General features: G+C 40.9%; 1 protein-coding gene and 1 pseudogene across 2 annotated transcripts in view; one reads left to right on the top strand and one right to left on the bottom strand.

Annotated features, from left to right (window-relative positions):
- Positions 1–23,971, bottom strand: part of LOC139533057 (zinc finger protein 135-like) — a 545,377-nt gene that overhangs the window by 66,014 nt on the left and 455,392 nt on the right. The gene's annotated exons all lie outside the window — the stretch shown is intronic.
- On the top strand, positions 6,376–17,131 carry LOC139533063 (zinc finger protein 135-like; annotated as a pseudogene).

Below are 23,971 nucleotides of genomic sequence, written 5' to 3'. Positions count from 1 at the left end.
GTTATTACTGCATTGTCGGTACTAGAAGCACAAGCATTTCGCTACACTCGCATTAACATCTGCTAACCATGTGTATGTGACAAATAAAATTTGATTTGATTTACAAATATTTGATTTATTTTTGGATGCAGATGCAGAGAGTGAATTCTGCTTAATTAAAACTACCTGATCTCCAAAGTCCACGTCTATAGTCTCAATCAACCACACACAACGCAGAGCTACAGCCGTGTAGTACAGCACCGGTTACATTGGTGCCTTCTAGACCCAGATTCATCGTTGATCGACGTCAGCTCAATCACAGCGGCGAGGCTGCTCTAGAGACTACTTATATCATTGAGGTACTCTTGCCGCCTTGTGGCAAAAAGAGGAACTACAGTTCCTGTTTAGTTTTTTCTTACAACGATGTATTGAGAGCGCTGTTTATAGTTAACCAACCTAGAAGTGTGTTCATCCACAGTCATTTTAACGTAACTTTTAGTGGTTTAGTGGCATGGAATCTTATAATGGTGATGAACCCAAATTCACTGCTGGGAGGGGGAGGTTTTTCTCATACTCTGATCAAACCCCTGTAAAGCATGTAGGTGCAGGAGGTTCCCCCATGTTTTGTTCTGCAACAAAAATGTGGATGAAAGCCCTTCATCTAGTGTTAATCCAAACGCCCCTGTAGATGGTCTAGCTGAGCTGGTCACTCAGCTAGCCCGGGAAACAGGGAGCTCCATTAGGGAAGAACTACAGAGGGGCAGCTCCAGTACTTATGAGCCACCAGTAAGTACAGAGAAGAGGAACCTCCAACATATATATACATATCCAACATCCAACAAAAGGAACCTCCAACACATAGAGGAGATGGTACAGACAAATGCTCCATTCATGAATGGGAGGAGTTGATGAGAATATTCTGCACCATGCTACTGTGATCCTAGCTGCTCCTGTACCATCCTACTGTGACCCGATCTGCATCATCCTACTGTGACCCTATCTGCACCATCCTACTGTGACCCTTTCTGCACCATGCTACTGTTACCCTATCTGCACCATCCTACTGTGATCCTAGCTGCTCCTGTACCATCCTACTGTGACCCGATCTGCACCATCCTACTGTGACCCTTTCTGCACCATGCTACTGTGACCCTATCTGCACCATGCTACTGTGACCCTATCTGCACCATGCTACTGTGACCCTTTCTGCACCATGCTACTGTGACCCTTTCTGCACCATGCTACTGTTACCCTATCTGCACCATCCTACTGTGACCCTTTCTGCACCATGCTACTGTGACCCTATCTGCACCATGCTACTGTGACCCTACCTGCACCATCCTACTGTGACCCTATCTGCACCATGCTACTGTGACCTTATCTGCACCATCCTACTGTGACCCTATCTGCACCATCCTACTGTGACCCTATCTGCACCATCCTACTGTGACCCTATCTGCACCATCCTACTGTGACCCTAGCTGCACCATCCTACTGTGACCCTAGCTGCTCCTGTACCATCCTACTGTGACCCGATCTGCATCATCCTACTGTGACCCTTTCTGCACCATGCTACTGTGACCCTATCTGCAGCATGCTACTGTGACCCTATCTGCACCATGCTACTGTGACCCTATCTGCACCATGCTACCCTGACCCTATCTGCACCATCCTACTGTGACCCTACCTGCACCATGCTACTGTGACCTTATCTGCACCATGCTACTGTGACCCTATCTGCACCATGCTACTGTGATCCTTTCTGCACCATGCTACTGTGATCCTTTCTGCACCATGCTACTGTGACCCTATCTGCACCATCCTACTGTGACCCTATCTGCACCATGCTACTGTGACCCTATCTGCACCATCCTACTGTGACCCTATCTGCACCATGCTACTGTGACCCTATCTGCACCATCCTACTGTGACCCTACCTGCACCATCCTACTGTGACCCTATCTGCACCATCCTACTGTGACCCTATCTGCACCATGCTACTGTGACCCTACCTGCACCATGCTACTGTGACCCTATCTGCACCATGCTACTGTGACCCTATCTGCTCCTACATCATGCCAATGACCTGGGAGAACAGGACACCACCCTGTAACTCTTTTGAAGTCCGATCTCGTACATTCAAGTACTTCTCTGCTGCTGCTGCCACCACATCTATTTTCTGTGATTTACATTCCATTTCCGCGGTACAGTTGATAAGCATTGCTATGAACGCTAAGCCAACCTTACTGAAGCATATCAGTCATTGACCTACAGTATCCCTCTGTACTGGTACAGATCTACTACTCACAGGGATCCTCTCAGAATCCCTCACCCTTGATACATCCTCTACTTTCTTCACTGCCTCAGCATATGACACCTTCTGCACTACGCTGACCCTGGACCGATGCACTAACTTCTTCTTCTCTGGTATAATGACGTTCACACAAAATGTGATGTCCAATCCAAATCACATCCCATACTCTGACCACCTCAACCTACTTCTCTTGCAGCGGACACTTCAGATCCCCTCGCAACATGATCACCCCTACAGTTGGCACACAACTTTATACACTGAAACGACACAATCCTCTGTCCCATGCCCTCCGGCCCACTTCCCATCATGCACTGTCAATGGAGACAAGTTATTATTATTATTTTTTTGTAAGGCGCCAAACTTCCGACGCGTTCAGGTCATGTTCATGTCACGTGACACGGACACATAATGTAGACGTAGCGTTCATGTCACATGACACATAATGTAGACGTAGTGTTCATGTCACATGACACATAATGTAGACGTAGTGTTCATGTCACATGACACATAATGTAGACGTAGTGTTCATGTCACATGACACATAATGTAGACGTAGTGTTCATGTGACATGACACATAATGTAGACGTAGTGTTCATGTCACATGACACATAATGTAGACGTAGTGTTCATGTCACATGACACATAATGTAGACGTAGCGTTCATGTCACGTGACACATAATGTAGACGTAGTGTTCATGTCACATGACACATAATGTAGACGTAGTGTTCATGTCACATGACACATAATGTAGACGTAGTGTTCATGTCACATGACACATAATGTAGACGTAGTGTTCATGTCACATGACACATAATGTAGACGTAGCGTTCATGTCGTCACATGTTAGTTTAGATAAACAGCCCTGTCCTTAACACAGCCTCCATTTACCCTCGCCTTATGCCCTTGGGGGAATCCCCACGGCCATCTTTGCCGTCGTTCTAAACAATTAGCCAATCAAGAGAAGTTGTCAATGTAAGGCCCTCAGCCCTCGTTTCTGAACGAGTGTGTTCACACCGGGGCCTGTTCGCTCCGGGGCCTGAAACCACCCATAATTCAGTTCACATTGATTGTACATCTGCTAAGAAAAGTCTCCTGAAGCTTAAAACCAACATCAATATGGAGAAATACAAGTGTAAGTAAAAACTAATGGAAATACAGTGCATTGGGAAAGTATTCAGACCCCTTGACTATTCAACGTTCTGATTAAATTGAATTGATGAGCGAAAAAAAAAAAAAATCTACACATAATACCCCATAATGACAAAGCAAAAACAGGTTTTTAGATTTTTTTTCAAATGCATATAAAAAAAAAAGACAATATCACATTTACAGTATTCAGACCTTTCAGTCAGTACTTGTATGAAGCACCTCTGGCAGCGATTACAGCCTTGAGTCTTCTTGGGTATGACGCTACAAGCTTGGCACACCTGTATTTGGGGAGTTTCTCACATTCTTCTCTGCAGATCCTCTCAAGCTCTGTCAGGTTGGATGGGGAACGTCGCTGCACAGTTATTTTCAGGTCTCTCCAGAGATGTTCGATCGGGTTCAAGTCCGGGCTCTGGCTAGATAATAATAGATAACTCTCTGTTATTATCTATGCATAGTCACTTTAATAACTCTACCTACATGTACATATTACCTCAATTACCTCGACTAACCGGTGCCCCCGCACATTGACTGTGTACCGGTACCCCCTGTATATAGCCTCAATTGTTATTTTACTGCTGCTCTTTAATTATTTGTTACTTTTATTTCTTTAGGTATTTTTCTTAACTGCATTGTTGGTTAAGGACTTGTAAGTAAGCATTTCACTGTAAGGTCTACCTACACCTGTTGTATTCAGCATTTCACTGTAAGGTCTACTACACCTGTTGTATTCAGCATTTCACTGTAAGGTCTACCTACACCTGTTGTATTCGGCATTTCACTGTAAGGTCTACCTACACCTGTTGTATTCGGCATTTCACTGTAAGGTCTACCTACACCTGTTGTATTCGGCATTTCACTGTAAGGTCTACCTACACCTGTTGTATTCGGCATTTCACTGTAAGGTCTACCTACACCTGTTGTATTTGGCGCATGTGACAAATAACATTTTATTTGACTTGTGCCGAAGCCACTCCTACGTTATCTTTGCTGTGTGCTAAGGGTCGTTGTCCTGATGGAAGTTGAACCTTCACCCCAGTCTGAGGTCCTGAGTGCTCTGGAGCAGGTTTTCATCAAGGATCTCTCTGTACTTTGCTCTGTTCATCTGTCCATCAACCCTGACTAGTCTCCTTGTCCCTGCCGCTGAAAAACATCCCCACAGCATGATGCTGCTACCCCCATGCTTCACCGTAGGGATGGTGCCAGGTTTCCTCCAGACATGGAGGAATGTTTGGCATTCAGGCCAAAGAGTTCCATCTTGGTTTCATCAGACCAGAGAATCTTGTTTCTCATGGTCTGAGAGTCCTTTAGGTGCCTTTTGGCAAACTCCAAGCAGACTGTCATGTGCCTTTTACCTAGAGGTGGCTTCCGTCTGGCCACTCTACCATAAAGGCCTGATTGGTGGAGTGCTGCAGAGATGGTTGTCCTTCTGGAAGGTTCTCTCATCTCCACATAGGAAATCTGGAGCTCTGTCAGTGACCATCGGGTTCTTGGTCACCTCCCTGACAAAGGCCCTTCTCCCCTGACTGCTCAGTTTGGCTGGAAGGCCAGCTCTAGGAAGAGTCTTGGTGGTTCCAAACTTCTTCCATTGAAGAATGATGGAGGCCACTGTGTTCTTGGGGACCTTCAATGCTGCATAAATGTTTTGGTACCCTTCCCCAGATCTGTGCCTCGACACAATCCTGTCTCTGAACTCTACAGTAAAACTCCTTCCACCTCGTGACTTGTTTTTTGCTCTGACGTGCACTGTCAACTGTGGGACCTTATATAGACAGGTGTGTACCTTTTCCAATCATGTCCAATCATTTTAATGTACCACAGGTGGACTCCAATGAAGTTGTAGAAACAGCTCAAGGATGATCAATGGAAACAGGATGCACCTGAGCTCAATTTCGAATCTCATAGCAAATGGTCTGAATACTTACATAAGGTATCTGTTTTTTTTAATGTGCAGACATTTTCAAAAAGCCTGTTTTCGCTTTGACTTTATGGGCTATTCTGTATCGATTGATAAGGATTTTTTGTATTTAATCTGTTTTAGAAAAAGACTGCAACGTGTGGAAAAAGTAAAGTGGTCTGAAAACTTTCCGAATGCACTTTAAATTGGGACTTGTGCTACTAATGCACACGACTTACAAACACGTATCGTAAAAGTAATTATGTTTTTTTTTTGGTTATTATGGACAAGAGAATATTTGTATTTGTCAAACGGCAGTCAAGCATCGATCCCAATGTCACCAGAATAAGACCCTGGAAATGTATTGGAAAGGAGTATCAAGATAACCTTGCACTTTCACCAAGCTGTGAAGGTAATCCTGTTGTTTAATCTGTAATAAACTGTATGGTTTCCCGAGCGGTAGTGGGAGGACCACACACCGTATCATCGCGTGACTCCAAGTTTACTTCCATATCATGGATATTATAGCAAGATTTGTACATAAAGCCGTTTACGTCGCCATTTCTCGCATAATACATTTAATCGCCTACCTAACTATACGTCTAGAAAGTACAGTACCGGTCAAATTGGAATCATTATGTTGTCATAATCTGTGAATCATTATGTTGTCATTATGTGGTATGATCTATGAATCATTATGTCTAACATAGGTTGTAATATACTTCCTCAGTGATTTGACCCACGCACCGCTCGCTACTTCTACTCATCTGAAGCTGGGATACGTAAAATACGCAGTGAGAGTTTGGTGAATAAGCCGGTGCCGTGCTGATATTGAGAAAAGGTCATTTATGGCCAAGTGTGTGTTATTGAAGAATCTGATGATGTGCGGTGTAGCAATTGAGGTAGAATTCAAGTTGACGAATTCCCAGAGTGCCCTGCTGGGGTGAAGGAGTTTGAAGTAGCAAGGATCTGTGCTGTACAGTGTGTTGTTCTGTGTTAATGACATTTAGACTACGTTACCCAGCAGGCTATGCGGGCGCGGGAGATGGTTAAAGAATGCCTTGTATGGCTAAACATGGAGTTTTCTAGCTGAAGTATATGTTCATTAAAAGTAGTTAAACCTACGGTTTGTCATTATATAAGGAACAAACATAACATACAGCAGGTCTCCTACAGGGCGGGAAGTAGTTGAAGGAACGAGGGGAGCTGTGGAAGCTATGGCAGTGGATGCCACGCAGCCTGTAGAGATTCAGGGAAGTAGTTCTCCTGTTGAGGGATACTGATACACTGATTGTAACGAAGGTGGATTGTGTGGCATTTATTACGCAGGTGATTAATTGTAGTGCCCAAACGAACAAAACGTTTAAGAAACTGGATATAATTGTATGTGCGGCTGAAAGGTTTTTGTAATTTACAGCCGAAGCATTTCAGGGAATCCTGACTGAAGACATTCCTCACTCCCAGGCCCCTGAGACTGTATAGGGATGTGATTTGGATTGGACTGTGACAGAAGGAGTGAGAGGGTTTTTTGATTGATCTATTTTCGTATTTTGTCTGATGTCGTTTTCCCCGCTTTTCTGGAATGGACATTACTGTTTCCCCCGCAGTTCACTAACTGTACAGTAGGTGGACACATACACATTATATGTGTGTGAACGAAACAGGAACTTCCGGGCAAGCGCAAGCCATTCTTCAGAATAAAGAAAGCGCCAGAACTCTTGATGTTACTATGATACCTTTTGTCTTCGTTTTAAATGTATGGCTACGGGTATGTAATAGCGTGTTCAAACGTTGGAAAGAACATGTCATAACATTCTATGTAACAAATCGGTATCAGCACGTTTGGTAAAGGTTTTAATTGTATGTGGGGGGTTTTCTGTCAAACCGAGTGAGTGAAGAACGTTATAAAACTTTTATAAGTCACGTAAGTTAGCTACATTCTTTGGGTTTGTCTGAGTGAATGTACGAGATCTCGTCAAGTAAACTAAATAAACAACATTTATTTGAGATTTCTGAGTTCGTTTGACGTGTTATTGGTTTTGTATAGACGTCATTGGCGTCAACGGACTTCAGTGCAAGCAGTGCGGGTGCATGAGAGAGTGAGACAATTTCACTGTTGCACTACCGGTGTGTGTGAGCGTGTTGGGAGTGTCAGTGTAGATAGAATATGTGAGTGTCCATATAGCCAGTGCAAACAGATAAGTAATTAACGGGGTCAATGCAAGTAGTCTGGGTAGCCATTTGATTAACCGTTCAGCAGTCTGATGTCTTGGGGGGTGAAGCTGTTCAGGAGCCTTTTGGTCGCAGACCTGACTTGGAATGTATCAGTTGTCTACGTGTGTACTAATATTCAGACACATTCCGTCGTTTCTATCTTTATCTATAAATGTTACTATGGTGTGAACGGGAAATACAATTGGTTTATGATTAAAATAATACAGTGAAGACAAGGTTATTCAGGAAAGTACTGCCTAAAACATACTGCAACCTTGTACTAGTTGGTTTTTGAGTCATTTATTTTAATTTAGGATATCTATAGGTTAAGTGCACTAATGTTGTGTAATTTAAAGTGTGCACTTTGTCTAATAGGAAATTATTTAATGTTTTGTCAATGCTTAGTTACCTGATCTATTGAAATTATATCATTAATAATATATATATTTAGAGAATAAAGAAAGTGCCAGAACTGTCAAGAAAATAACTTTTGTGTCCGTTTGTCTTTATTACTACAGGCCGACTCAGATTAAGTCTGAGGCCGGTAACATCAACAGTGAGGACAAACCCAGCCTGCCACTCTCCTTCCACACTGAGTCCAAACCTACAGTCACTGGGTCCTGATTGTGACAGTGGAGCCCAGTTTGCACTGCAGGATCCAGAGATGGCATCAGTGAAGCTGGAGGACTGCAGTCAAACACTAGAGCTGAATGTTAACATTAAAGATGAAGAAGATGAGGAGAAGATTAGGACAACTGTTAGTCATGGTAAGAGCAGGTTCTATAAGTTATCTTCATAAATTAGACCTCCATAAGTTATGACCAGTCTATTGCTAGGTTGAATTCTGTAATTCTGACATCACACAACCCTGAAAACCTCAAGACTTCACAGCGAAGCAAAACATTTTAAAACTTGTAACGCCTGCCTTTTCCCACACATTGTCTCAAAAACGTTGAAAATGTTTAATACCCTCAATCACCAAGTTAGGCATACCTCATTTCAAAATAGGCCATGACATCATTACTGTCAATATTGAATTATAATTTGTTTGCTGCACAGAATATCAGATCTCAACAACGATTGGAGAAGTGTTGAACATAACCAGTAGACTACCACATCCTGATGATTTATATCTCATACATATATATTTCATATTTTATATAGCAAGTTGTAGAAACATCTCAAGGATGATCAGGATGCACCTGAGCTCAATTCAAAAGTTTGGGGTCACTTAACACCAGTCTCAACGTCAACAGTGAAGAGGCGACTCCGGGATGCTGGCCTTCTAGGCAGAGTTGCAAAGGCCAGTTTTATTGCATCTTTAATGAGCACCACAGTTTTCAGCTGTACCAACATAAATTCAAAAGGGTTTTCTAATGATCAATTAGCCTTTTAAAATGATAAACTTGGATTAGCCAACACAACATGCCATTGGATCACAGGAGTGATGGTTGCTGATAATGGGCCTCTGTACGCCTATGTAGATATTCCATAAAATATCTGCTGTTTCCAGCTACAATAGTCATTTACAACAATAACAATGTCCACACTGTATTTCTGATCAATTTGATGTTATTTTAATGGACAATCAATGTGCTTTTCTTTCAAAACAAGGACATTTCTAAGTGACCCCAAACGTTTGAACACTAGTGTATATTTAATATGTTTTATATATCAAGTTGTAGAAACATCTTAAGGATGATCAATGGAAACAGGATGCATCTGAACTCAATTTTGAGTCTCTTGTTTTTTTTTATAAATACATTTGCAAAAATTTCTAAACTTGTTTTCGCTTTGTCATTATGGGGTATTGTGTGTAGATTGCTGAAGATATTTTTTTATTTAATTTTAGAATAAGGCTGTAACAAAACAAAATGTGGAAAAAGTCAAGGGTTCTGAATACTTTCCGTGCGCACTGTCAGACCCCTTCCCATTTTCCCCATTTTGGTACGTTACAGCCTTATTCTAAAATTGATTACATGTTTTTCCTCGTCAATCTACACACAATACCCCATAATGACAAAGCCAAAACAGGTTTTTAGAAATTCTTGCAAATGTAAAAAAAAAAAAAAATGATAAGATTTGCTACATTTTCAGAACCTTTGCTATGAGATGATCCTTGAGATGTTTCTACAACTTGGAGTCCACCTGTGGTAAATTCAATTGATTGGATATGATTTGGACAGGCACACACCTGTCTATTTAAGGTCCCACAGTTGACAGTTCATGTCAGAGTAAAAACCAAGTCATGAGGTGGAAGGATTTGTCCGTAGAGCTCCGTGACAGGATTGTGTCGGCACAGATCTGGGGACCGGTACCAAAACATTTCTGCAGCATTAAAGGTCCCCAAGAACACAGAGGCATCCATCATTCTACAATGGAAGACGTTTTGAACCACCAAGACTCTTCCTAGAGCTGGCCACCCGGCCAAACTGAGCAATCGGGGGAGAAGGGCCTTGGTCAGGGAGGTAACCAAGAACCCGATGGTCACTCTGACAGAGCTCCAGAGTTCACCCCCCCCCCCCCCCCCCAAGCACACAGCCAATACAACGTGGGAGTGGCTTCGGTACAAGTCTCTGAATGTCATTGAGTGGCGCAGCCAGAGCCCGGACTTGAACCCGATCAAACATCTCTGGAGAGACCTGGAAATAGCTTTGCAGAGACGCTCCCCATCCAATCTGGCAGAGCTTGAGAGGATCTGCAGAGAAGAATGGGAGAAACTCCCCAAATACAAGTGTTTCAAGCTTGTAGCTTCATACCCAAAAAGACTCAAAGGTGCTTCAACTAACTATTGTGTAAAGGGTCTGAATACTTACGTAAATGTCATATTTCAGTCATTATGGGGTTTTGTGATGTCATTATGGGGTATTGTGATGCCATTATGGGGTATTGTTTGTAGATTGATGAGAATATATATATTTTTTAATTTAACCAGCGCAAACTGGCTTTAACCAGAATAGTAAGAGGAGTGGGAGGCCCCGGTGCACAACTGGGCAAGAGGACAAGTACATTAGAGTGTCTAGTTTGAGAAACAGACGTCTCACAAGTCCTCAACTGGCAGCTTCATTAAATAGTACACGCAAAACAACAGTCTCAACGTCAACTGTGAAGAGGTGACTCCGGGATGCTGGCCTTCTAGACACTATTCTGGGTAGAGCCAGTTTGCGCTGTTCTGTGAAGGGAGTAGTACACAGCGTTGTACGAGATCTTTAGCCATTTCCAGCTACAATAGTCATTTACAACATTAACAATGTCTACACTGTATTTCTGATCAATTTGACATTATTTGAATGGACAAAAAATTAGCTTTTCTTTCAAAAACAAGGACATTTGTAAGTGACCCCAATCTTTAGAATTTATTCATTTATTCATTTCACCACTAGTGGTAGTGTATTTATTTTTATTTATTTTTTTAACCTTTTTTTAACTTTCTTAGCATACTGGTTATTGTCCGGAATTTCAGATGACTGACATGCCCAAAGTTAACTGCCTGAAAACTGCCCAAAAGCTAGGAGATGCATATACTTGATAGCATTGGATAGAAAACACTCTGAAGTTTCTAAAACTGTTAAAATAATGTCTGAGTATAACAGAACTGATATGGCATGTGAAAACCTGAGGAAAATCCATCCGGAATGTTTATTTTGAGGTCACAGGTTTTTTCAGTGCTTGCCTATGGGATATACAAATAGATAGGACCCAGATTGCAGTTCCTATGGCTTCCACTAGAAGTCAACAGTCTTTAGAATGGGTTTCAGGTATTTGTAGTTTTTCCAAGGTGTCCCCCATTAGAAAAGTAGTCATGTTGCGTGCATCAACGACAGTGCGCTCTTCGTTATTTATCTTCGCTATTAAACACACTATTCTCCGTCTAAATATTATTGTTTATTTAGATATTAGAATACCCGAGGATTAATTGGAAACATCGTTTGACTTTCACTTTTTGGATTGGTTTGTGTGCATGTTGAATGAGTGAATTACTGAATCAAGCGCGCCATCTAAACTGACATTTTTGGGATATAATGAAGGACTTTATCGAACAAAACGACCATTCATTGTGTAGCTGGGACCCTTGGGATTGCAATCAGAGGAAGATATTCAAAGGTAAGTGATTTATTTAATTGCTGTCTGTGATTTTGTGACACCTGTGCTGGTTAAAAAAGTATTTTGACGTGGGGCGCTGTCCTCAGATAATCGCATGGTATGCTTTCTCCGTAACGCCTTTTTCAAATCTGACAACGCAGTTGGATTAACAAGAAGCTTTTAAATGATGTAAGACACTTGTATTGTCATGAATGTTTAATATTACGATTTTTGTATTTTGAATTTTGCGCTCTGCAATTTCACCGGATGTTGTCGTAGGTGTCCCGCTAGCGTTTGGACATGCGCCCAAACAGGTTAACTAGGCAAGTCAGTTAAGAACAAATTCTTATTTTCAATGACGGCCGAGGAACAATGGGTTCCTCGGCCGTCATTCAGCCTTATTCAGGTGCAGAACGACAGATTTTTACCTTGTCAGCTCGGGGATTAGATCTTGCAACCTTTCGGTTGCTCTAGCCACTAGGCTACCTGTCACCCGATATGACCAGAAGAGGAATGGTCACCGCTCTGAGCCTGGTTCCTCTCTACGTTTCTTCCTAGGTTCCTGCTTTCTAGAGAGTTTGTGGCCACTGCTTCTACATCTGCATTGCTTGCTCTTTGTGGATTTTAGGCTGGGTTTCTGTTCAGCACTTTGACAACTACTGATGTAGAAAGGGCTTCATAAACTACATTTGATTGACATGTATATCACACCAACTGACTGGTTCTTCTGATGTTCACACAGGATACCATGTTGAGACATTCTCTACATCCAGAGAGCAACAGCAGGAAGATCAGAGAGATAAGAGGTCTCATCACTGCCCACATTGTGAAGAGATTTTCCCATTTCTATCAAAGCTAAAAATACACCTAAAAATACACACAGGAGATAAGCCTTACTCCTGCCCTGACTGTGTGGCGAGTTTCTCTCAACTTTCCGGCTTAAAAACACATGAACGTATACATACAGGAGAGAAGCCTTACGTCTGCCCTGACTGTGGAACTAGTTTCTCTCAACTTTCCAACTTAAAAACACATGAACGTATACATACAGGAGAGAAGCCTTACTCCTGCTCTGACTGTGGGGCGAGTTTCTCTCAACTTTCCACCTTAAAAACACATGAACGTATACACACAGGAGAGAAGCCTTACGTCTGCCCTGACTGTGGAACTAGTTTCTCTCAACTTTCCAACTTAAAAACACATGAACGTATACATACAGGAGAGAAGCCTTACTCCTGCTCTGACTGTGGAAAACGTTTTAAAAGATACGCTGAGCTAAAAGGTCATCAGAGAACACACACAGGAGAGAAGCCTTACGTCTGCTCTGACTGTGGAACTTGTTTCTCTCAACTTTCCAACTTAAAATCACATGAACGTGTACATACAGGAGAGAAGCCTTACTCCTGCTCTGACTGTGGAAAACGTTTTAAAAGATACGCTGAGCTAAAAGGTCATCAAAGAACACACACAGGAGAGAAGCCTTACGTCTGCCCTGACTGTGGGGCGAGTTTCTCTCTTCTGGGCACCTTAAAAAGACACCAACGTATACACACAGGAGAGAAGCCTTACGTCTGCCCTGACTGTGGAACTAGTTTCTCTCAACTTTCCACCTTAAAAACACATGAACGTATACATACAGGAGAGAAGCCTTACGTCTGCTCTGACTGTGGATTACGTTTTAAAAGATACGCTCAGCTAAAAAGTCATCAGAGAACACACACAGGAGAGAAGCCTTACGTCTGCTCTGACTGTGGAACTTGTTTCTCTCAACTTTCCAACTTAAAATCACATGAACGTGTACATACAGGAGAGAAGCCTTACTCCTGCTCTGACTGTGGAAAACGTTTTAAAACATGCGCTCAGCTAAAAGTTCATCAGAGGACACACGCATGAGAGAAGCCTGCTTACGTCTGCTCTGACTTTTGGGTGAGTTTCTCTCACCATAGCATCTTAACACACCAATGTATACACACAGGGGAGAAGCCTTACTCCTGCTCTGTGGAGGGGTGGGCGTGTAAGTCAAACGTCTAACCAAAAGCTGCGTGTTTGAATCTTATCAAGGAGGACTTTAGCATTATAGCTCATAGCAACTTTGTAACTACTTATTACTTTTTAGCTATGTTAGCATGTTCGCTAATCTTTTCCCTAAACCATTTAACTCTACCTTAAAACTTCTTAGGGCTGCAATCCCGATAACGGGATCGATATGACAACAGCCAGTGGAAGTGCAGGGCGCCAAATTCAAAAAACAAATCTAATAATTCAAATTCCTCAGACATACATGTCTTATACCATTTTAAAAGGTAATCTTGTTGTTAATCCCACCAAATTGTCCGATTTTTAAATATGCTTTTCAGCGAAAGCACCACAAACGATTATGTTAGGTCACACCAAACCACAATAAGCACAGCCATTTTTCCAGCCAAAGATAGGAGTCACAAAAAGCACAAATAGAGATAAAATGAATCACTAACCTTTGATGATCTGCATCAGATGACACTCATAGGACTTCATGTTACACAATACATGTATGTTTTGTTTGATAAAGTTCATATTTATATAAAAAAATCGGAGTTTACATTGGCGCGTTACATTCACTAGTTCCAAAAACATCCAGTGATTTTGCATAGCCACATCGATTCAACAGAAATACTCATCATAAATGTAGATGATTATACAAGGTATACACATGGAATTATAGATATACCTCTCCTTAAAGCAACTGCTGTGTACGATTTTCAAAAATACTTTACGGAAAAAGCAAACCATGCAATAATCTGGGACGGCGCTCAGAACAATAGTCAAATTAGCCGCCATGTTGGAGTCAACAGAAACCAGAAATTACATGATAAATGTTCCCTTTGATGATCTTCATCAGAATGCACTCCCAGGAATCCCAGGTCCACAATAAATGCTTGATTTGTTCGATAATGTCCGTTATTTATGTCCAATTAGCTACTTTTGTTAGCGCGTTTGGTAAACAATTCCAAAGTCACGAAGCTGACGAAATGTCCAAAAGTTCCGTAACAGTCAGTAGAAACATGTCAAACGATGTATTGAATCAATCTTTAGAATGTTGTTAACATAAATCTTGAATAACGTTCCAACCGGAGAATTACATTGACTTCAGATGAGCGATGGATCAGAGCTCCCTCTTTTATGTGAACGCACGCGCATGGTCAAAGAATGGTCAGGTCGTGGCAGACCTGACTAATTCCTCTCTCATTCGACCCCCCTTCAGTTCTACAGACGGTTGACATCTAGTGGAAGCCGTAGGAAGTGAAAACTCATTCATATCTCGCTGTGATTTCAATGGGATCTTGGTTGAAAATCGACCAGCCTAATAATTTCCAGTTCCTGTTTGGATTTTTTCTCAGGTTTTTGCCTGCCATATGAGTTCTGTTATACTCACAGACATAATTCAAACAGTTTTAGAAACTTCAGAGTGTTTTCCATCCAATACTAATAATAATATGCATATATTAGAAACTATGATTGAGGAGCAGGCCGTTTACTCTGTGCACCTTTCATCCAAGCTACTCAATACTGCCCCTGCAGCCACAAGAAGTTGAACCCCTCACCCCTAACCTAGCTAAAGTTAGCAAGAACAAATTGGAATTCGTAACATATCATACATATATTACAAGTTTGTAACAATTTTGTATGAATATCAATGCGTAAAATAACATTCGAATTGTAATTCATAACATACGATACGTCAAATTATACTGAATAACAATCTAAACGCAACAATTTCAAAGATTTACAGTTCGTATAAGGAAATCAGTCAATTGAAATAAATGAGGCCCTATTCTATGGATTTCACAGGACTGGGCAGGGGCTCAGCCATGGGTGGGGTTTGGGAGGGCATAGGCCCACTTGGGAGCCAGGCCCAGCCACTCAGCATGAGTTTTTCCCCAGAAAAGGTCTTTATTACAGACAGAAATACGACTCAGACCCCTCCCAGACAATCCTGCAGGTGAAGAGGTCCTGGGCTGCCGTGGTTACATGTGATCTGCAGTTGTGAGGCCTGTTGGATGTACTGCCAAATTCTTTAAAAGGATGTTTGTTATGGGATTTTTGTGTTTAATGACTAAAATATGTATACATTTGACTTAGATGTTACTGTATGAATGAAACTTATTATAATCATAATGCTGAGTGTAATATGTTCCTTGTTAGAAAGAATGGGTTTATCTTCAGACAGGCTAGAATTATGTCTCTACCCAGGGAGTACCCAGGGAGGGGAAAGACCTTGGGTTGGTTGCAGATAGTTGAACAGGTGGCAGACAGTAATGAGAACTGTACTGTACTGCCATTGTATCCAAGAGGAGGATGGACATAAACCTATGACATCATCTTTATTATATAACCTGATGTAAAATGTATTATGATCAGTACTCTCGAGAATAAACGCTATTGATTGATTGATTTTAAGACTGGTTTCTGTCCATTTGGCTGATAATTATCTTACAAATTCTTATTTATGGGCAGAGTGTTTTAATTGAATTGGTTGATAAACATAGGAATTAAATTCCTTTAACAATGTTAGAGGTGTCTTATGGTAGAGATATAAATATTGAGTTCTCTGGCAACAGCTCTGGTGGACATTCTTGCAGTCATGACAATTGCACATTCCCTAAACTTGAGACATCTGTGATGTTGTGTGGCCTTTTATTGTCCCCCAGCACAAGGTGCACCTGTGTAATGATAATGCTGTTTTATCAGCATCTTGATATGCCACACCTGTCAGGTGGATGGATTATCTTGACAAAGGCTGAAATGCTCATTAACAGGGATATAAACAAAGTTGTGCACAACATTTGAGAGACATTAGCTTTTTGTGCATATGGAACATTGCTGGATTTTATTTCAGCTCATGAAACCAACACTTTACATGTTTAGTTTATATTTTAGTTCAGTTTATTTACTGTGGTAGTCCAATGTAATGTTACCTAACATACTAAATGGAGTGGCATGGATGTTTTTTATATAATATAATACTTTTTGCTCTGAGACCAGGTTGTCCCTCTGCAGTATTCTGTGGGAAGGAGCTAGTATACACTTGTTTTATTTATTGAACCTTTATTTAACTAGGCAAGTCAGTTAAGAACAAATTCTTATTTACAATGATGGCCAAGGAACAGTGCCTTGGTCAGAGGAAGAACAACAGATCTTTACCTTGTCAGCTCGGGCATTCGATCTAGCAACCTTTTGGTTACTGGCCCAATGCTCTAACCACGAGGCTACCTTCCGCCCCTAACATGTATCAGATAGAGATGGTGTGATGATCACTTTTCACCATTAGTTTGGGGGGGATTGTTTTACAACTTTATTTAATGATACACAGTTTATGAAATGAATACATGTGTTTATTAATTGTCTTTAAAACTAGATTAGTTATTTTAATTACTGATCATGAATGTGTTTGGATAACTGCATTGAAGCAAACTTTATTGATCTGCCAATGAAAAATAAAGTTACATGAATATGTACTGGTCAACCTCTTCTCTTTAGTATTCAGTTCTTCATATTAGATCAGACAGTATGAATGGTTCTTATGGGCTGAGTGCCGGGAGTGTTTTTGTATGACTACAGTCAGGAGTTCTCTCTGACCCTGTGATGTCACCAGTACATTCATCTTAAGATAGCCAAGTGAGACAACCACATATCACAGTAAATACATTTCTCCTCAATTAGTCACTGTCACATTATTATTTGTGTTTTGGGGGGATACTCTTTAAAGACGTAGGGTTTCAGACCTTTTCGGGCAGATGGGCAGGGACTCTGCTGTCCTAGCATCAGAGGGAAGCTGGTGCCACCATTGGGGTGCCAGGACAGAAGTGCTTAGACTGGGCTGAGGGGGAGCTTGACCTCCTTTAGCAGTGGGACGGCCATGAGACCAGAGGTGGCAGAACTGAGTGCTCGGGTTGGGATACAGGGTTTGAGCATAGCCTGAAGGTAGAGATGGGGCAGTTCCTCTTGCTGCACCGTAAGTAAAGACCATTGTTTTGTAGTGGATGTGAGCTTCGACTGGAAGCCAGTGGAATGTACGGAGGAGCAGGGTGACATGGGGGAACTTGGGAAGGTTAAACATCCAGACGGACTGCAGTGTTCTAGATAAGTTCAGTGGCGACCCATCATTCAGGGCAGGTGAGCCACCTGTTTTGAGCCCCACAGTTTTAGCGCTAAAAAAGCGTGAAAAAAATGATCTGTTTGCAAACAATGTAAAAAAACAACATATATATAATTGAGTTATTAATTAAGCCGCATACAAACATGGTCTCTTTTTTGTTTTGTTGAGTATGGCAACTCCAAAATGCAGGTGTTTCAGCCTAGCTCAGTGCTTTCTGTTGAGATGGGGCAAGCCAGCAGAAAATAAGGAGCTTTGCGCCGTGATTGGCTCAGTGTTCTGTCATTCATGGGGACAATACAACACTGCCAAGCCTAAGGGTAGAACTTGAAAATTCAAGCCCCGTGGGTGCTGCCATAGAGTTACATTAGAAGTGCCCATCCAAGAAGGCTCAAGGTCATTGTCCACAGATAAAATAACGTCAAATCATGTGATATCTACAGTCGCTTTGATTGGACTGATCATGTCAACATCATACTTTCAAAATCTGAGCTAGCAGTCATCATCATGAATCAAGTCGACAATCTACTGGCAAATCCTTTTTAATCTTTGTCATATGAAGAGAAATAATGAGAAATTATAGATTAAACGTATCGGTTCTCACCGGCCATTGGAGATAAACATTACAAAACAAGTTGGAATTTGCAAATTCAACAATGAGTGGTTTGTCAAGGAATCAGTGGCTAACTGCAAGCTTTGCAAAGCAATCATTAGCCTGGTATTCAGTGGAGTGGCTGTGTGGTCCCAAGTCTAAGATTAAGGGGCTCTTTTCCTAGTTTAAAATTGTAAACATTTAACATTGGCCGTGCTGTCAATGAAGCTTGATTTGTGCCGCGCTCAAAACAACTTAACTCGGTTCTGCAAAATCTGACTTGAGTGAGTTCAAGACAACTGGGAACTCGGGGGAAAACAAGCTACGACTGAAAAATACTTTTTGAACTTTCATCCAACTCGGAATTGTAAATTGGGAACTCAGGCCTTTTTCTACAGCTACGACCTGAAGAGCGCTGACGTCATATTTTTTTTTACTGAGTTCCCAGTTGTCTTGAAAGCACCATAAATCCAGAGAAAGACAGACTTTGATGACAAAGTTTGATGACAAAATATGCCCACGAAGGACTGCCGCGCCACCTTCCTGTTCAAGTGAGCACAACACAACAAGGTGAGTCAAAAAATGTCTTGTCTGCTGTTGCATAAATGATGTAACATGCCAGGGAGATGTGTATACTGTAGCTAAGAAAGTAATACTAAGTGTATGTTGTGTAGTAAGATGTTAGTAGCCCATGTGCCTCACCCTTGTCATTTGGTCTATTTTCACCTCTTAATTTTGCCCACTGTTCTGACTTGGTGGTTCACATGTAGCCTATAACCTGTTTTTGAGAAATGTAATCATTGAATATTGTAAGGGTTTTCATTGTCTGGTTATATGCCCCTTTATTTATCCTACGGTTTTGACTTGGCGCACAGGGAGAACACTGTAAGAACGGCCCATGTTCTGAATTTTGTCGCTGTGCATTTCAAAAGTGGTGAACAAATAGTTATATTGACTACGTCCGTCCAAGCTCGATTATTAATGTCTTAATCGAAATTACAGATTGCCTCTTATCCGCTTTTCGTCCCCTTATGCCATAGTTTGTACATCTCAAATGTCAGTAGAAACCACATTTGTTTAACCTCTACTTCATCACCCTCCCGGATCCGGGATCCTCCTCATCAAAAAAGGCTAGGCTATGCTAGTCAGCTAACGGGACAGGGATATCATATAATATAATTTCATGAAATCACAAGTCCAATACAGCAAATGAAAGATTAACATCTTGTGAATCCAGCCATCATTTCCGATTTTTCAAATGTTTTACAGCGAAAACACAATATGTATTTCTATTAGCTAACCACAATAGCCAAACACACAACCGCATATTTTCACCATGTTTCCACCGCATAGGTAGCTTTCACAAAACCGACAAAATAGAGATAAAATTTGTCACTAACCAAGAAACAACTTCATCAGATGACAGTCTTATAACATGTTATACAATACATTTATGTTTTGTTCAAAAATGTGCATATTTGAGGTATAAATCATAGTTTTACATTGCAGCCACCATCAAAAATAGCACCAAAGCAGCCAGAATAATTACAGAGAGCAACGTGAAATAAATAAATACTCATCATAAAACATTTATGAAAAAGACATGGTGTACAGCAAATGAAAGATAAACATCTTGTGAATCCAGTCAATATTTCAGATTTTTTAAGTGTTTTACAGTGAAAACACAATATAGAATTATATTAGCTTACCACAATAGCCAAACACACAACGGCATTTATTCACCGCAAAGGTAGCTTTCGCAAAAACCAGCAATAAATATAAAATGAATCACTAACCTTTGGACAACTTCATCAGATGACAGTCTTATAACATCATGTTATACAATACATTTATGTTTTGTTCGAAAATGTGCATATTTAGAGCTGCAAATCGTGGTTGTACATTGTGAATACGTAGCAACATTTTCCCAGAATGTCCGGAGATATTTTGGACACTCACCTAATCTGACCAAAGAACTCATCATAAACTTTACATAGAAATACTTGTTGTATGGCAAATGAAAGATACACTGGTTCTTAATGCAACCGCTGTGTTAGATTTTTAAAAATAACTTTACTACAACATACAAAATACATTATTGTGAGACAGCGCTCACATATTCTCCGCCCTGTTGGATTCTACATATTCCACAGAAATACGAAATAACATCATAAATGTTTTCTTACTTTTGCTGAGCTTCCATCAGAATGTTGTACAAGGAGTCCTATTTCCAGAATAAATCGTTGTTTGGTTTTAGAATGTCCATTTCTTCTGTCGAATTCGCGCCACAATGCTAGCCAAGGTTGCTAACATTCCCATCCTCTCTTGGCGCAAAGAACGGAAAACTCCAAAAGTCCCAATAAACTGATAAAACTCGGTTGAAAAAACCTACTTTATGATGTTATTATCATATGTATCAAATAAAATCATAGCCGGAGATATTCGCCGTGTATACAGAACGCTTTTCAGAAGACAATGTCGAGGTCCCTCGCGCGCCATCGAAGACAAAGAAAATACCGGACCTGTCACTCCAAAAGCTCTTATTCGACCTCAGATCAAGCTAGACACCCCATTCCACCTTCCACTGCCTGTTGACATCTAGTGGAAGGCGTATGAAGTGCATACATATCGATAAATAAAAGCCAGTTGAATAGGCAGGCCCTGAAACAGAGCCTCGTTTTCAGATTTTTCACTTCCTGTATGGAAGTTTGCTGCCAAATGAGTTCTGTTTTACTCACAGATATAATTCAAACAGTTTTAGAAACTTCACAGTGTTTTCTATCCAATAGTAATAATAATATGCATATTGTACGAGGCCATTTAATTTGGGCACGATTTTTTCCAAAGTGAAAACAGCGCCCCCCTATTGACAAGAAAATGTTTTTTTTAAAGGCAGTGAATGAGGCTGAATGAACTGTTTCGCTGCCAGACAAGGTTCCACTGATAGCCAGGTGTAGCAGTGGTAAACTGTTGAGACTATGCTGTTGGGACAGCTTTATGTAGGCCCTAACAGTTTGTGGGCACCGTTTCAGTGCAATTAATGTATTGTTTAGTGTCTTGTTGTGTAGTGGCTTTGCTGGCAATGCATCCCACTTTTTAAAAATTGTTTTATTTAATCTTTATTTATCTAGCCAAGTCAGTTAAGAACAAATAGTTATTTAAAATGACGGCCTACCCCTGCCAAACCCGGACGATGCTGGGCCAATTGTGCGCTTCCCTGTGGGACTCCCAATCACGGCTGGATGTGATTCAGCCTGGATTCGAACCAGGGACTGTAGTGATGCAGTGCCTTAGACCACTGCGCCACTCGGGAGCCCTTAAAAGGTTTGCGCCCAACGTGGGGCAGGAGTTTGACGGCACAAGCAGGGAGCCCAGCCAACAGAGATTTGAGAAATGTTTTGGTTTTCTTCCTCAGATCTGTGCCTTGCAACAAACCTGTCTCGAAGCTCGACGGACAATTTCTTTGATTTCATTGCTTGGTTTTTGCTCTGACATGCACTGTCAACTGTGGGACCTTATATAGACAGGTGTGTTCCTTTCCAAATCATGTCCAATCATTTGAATTTACTACATGTGGACTCCAGACAAGTTGTAGAAACATCTCAAGGATGATCAATGGAAACTGGATGCACTTGAGCTCAATTTCAAGTCTGAGCAAAGGGTCTGAATACTTATGCAAATAAGCTGTTCATTTTTATACATTGGAAAATATTTCTAAAAACGTATTTTCACTTTGTCATTATGGGGTATAGTGTGTATATTGATGAGGGGGGAAAAATGCATTTAATCAATTTTCGTATAAGGCTGTAACGTAACAAAATGTGGAAAATGTCGTCATGGGGTCTTGTATAATGCCCTGTATATGTTTTAAACTACACATTTAAGGAACTGAAGTGGTAAACAATGAAATAATGGAAAATGCATGTTCAGTGGTTATCTCTGTATTAGTATTATCCACATTAAATCACCTAGATAGAGCAGTGGTTCTCTTGGTATTAGTATTATCTCTGTATTACCCACATTAAAACACCTAGATAGAGCAGTGGTTATCTCTGTATTAGTATTATCTCTGTATTACCCACATTAAAACACCTAGGTAGAGCAGTGGTTATCTCGGTATTAGTATTATCTCTGTATTACCCACATTAAAACACCTAGGTAGAGCAGTGGTTATCTCGGTATTAGTATTATCTCTGTATTACCCACATTAAAACACCTAGGTAGAGCAGTGGTTCTCTCTGTATTAGTATTATCTCTGTATTACCCACATTAAAACACCTAGGTAGAGCAGTGGTTCTCTCGGTATTAGTATTATCTCTGTATTACCCACATTAAAACACCTAGGTAGATCAGTGGTTATCTCTGTATTAGTATTATCTCTGTATTACCCACATTATAACACCTAGGTAGAGCAGTGGTTATCTCTGTATTAGTATTATCTCTGTATTACCCACATTATAACACCTAGGTAGAGCAGTGGTTCTCTCTGTATTAGTATTATCTCTGTATTACCCACATTAAAACACCTAGGTAGATCAGAGAGGACAGAGCATGTGGCTTTGCAACACACAGGTGTTTCATCTCCACACTGGGATGATTTTAACAGTGCAACGCCACACAGGCCTCATGCCTCTCAGGTAGGAGAGGACCAGAAATAAATGAATAAAAAACACAAAACTAATGAAGGAACACACAGTCACCAACAATATATCCCTGGCGTCAATACTTTTAACTTTCTCAGCTCGCTGTTACAGTACAGCACCACCAAATTCCATTTATTAAGTAACCATCTGTTTTATGTAAGCATAAAAACGTAACATTTCACACTATTTTGAGAGTCCAGGATTTATATTTACTATGTTACATCTAGTCTATGAGACGAGGCTGCACCTTGACCTACATTATAAACACGCAGATCAAGAGGTGTGTTTTCCCTTCAGCATCTGCATGTGGCATAAGCTCACCCACCTCACAGCTTGAATCTAAAATAGTTAATGACTTTGGCTGTGAGTAATGGGAAAAAAATCTGACTCTTAAGGCAATTACTTGAATAATTCAATGGATTTTTAATTTACAAACTTGATAACCAAATTGTCTTTTTTCTTAAATTGACTTCGCTATGGGGCCATCAATGGGAGTTGGGCCGTGCTTCAGCTGAACTGCAGTAAGGAAAATGCCCTCTGAGCACAGTGGAAAGCATGCTTATAGACTGGAAGCCTGGCCCCTTGATCCGAGAAGGGTGTAATTGCAGACCGCAATTAGGGGCGTTCTCTGATATCGGGTGTTTCATGATATCAAGTTTACACCAATTGATGCTCCCCATTGGTTTGTGGCCGTTTCTTTTGCGTTGGGAACAACACTTGTTGACAATTGTAGCTAGGCCTAACCCTTTTCCTAACCTTAATCTCAGTCTCCCCACCGCCACGTTAGTTATCAAAACCTGCATGGTAAACAAATCCCTAACCCTCACCCTTTTCCTAACCTTAACCTCAGTCTCCTAACCTGCCATGCTAATTCACCTAACTACCACTTTAATTATCTTAACCTGTTATGTATGCAATGTGCCTAGTTAAATATATATATATTTTTTTTAAACAAATATTCTCCATC

The sequence above is a fragment of the Salvelinus alpinus genome, chromosome 10, assembly GCF_045679555.1.
Source record: "Salvelinus alpinus chromosome 10, SLU_Salpinus.1, whole genome shotgun sequence".
NCBI lineage: Eukaryota > Metazoa > Chordata > Actinopteri > Salmoniformes > Salmonidae > Salvelinus > Salvelinus alpinus.
Note: the sequence above shows the minus strand (reverse complement) of the source record. Positions and strands in the feature narration are given on the sequence as shown.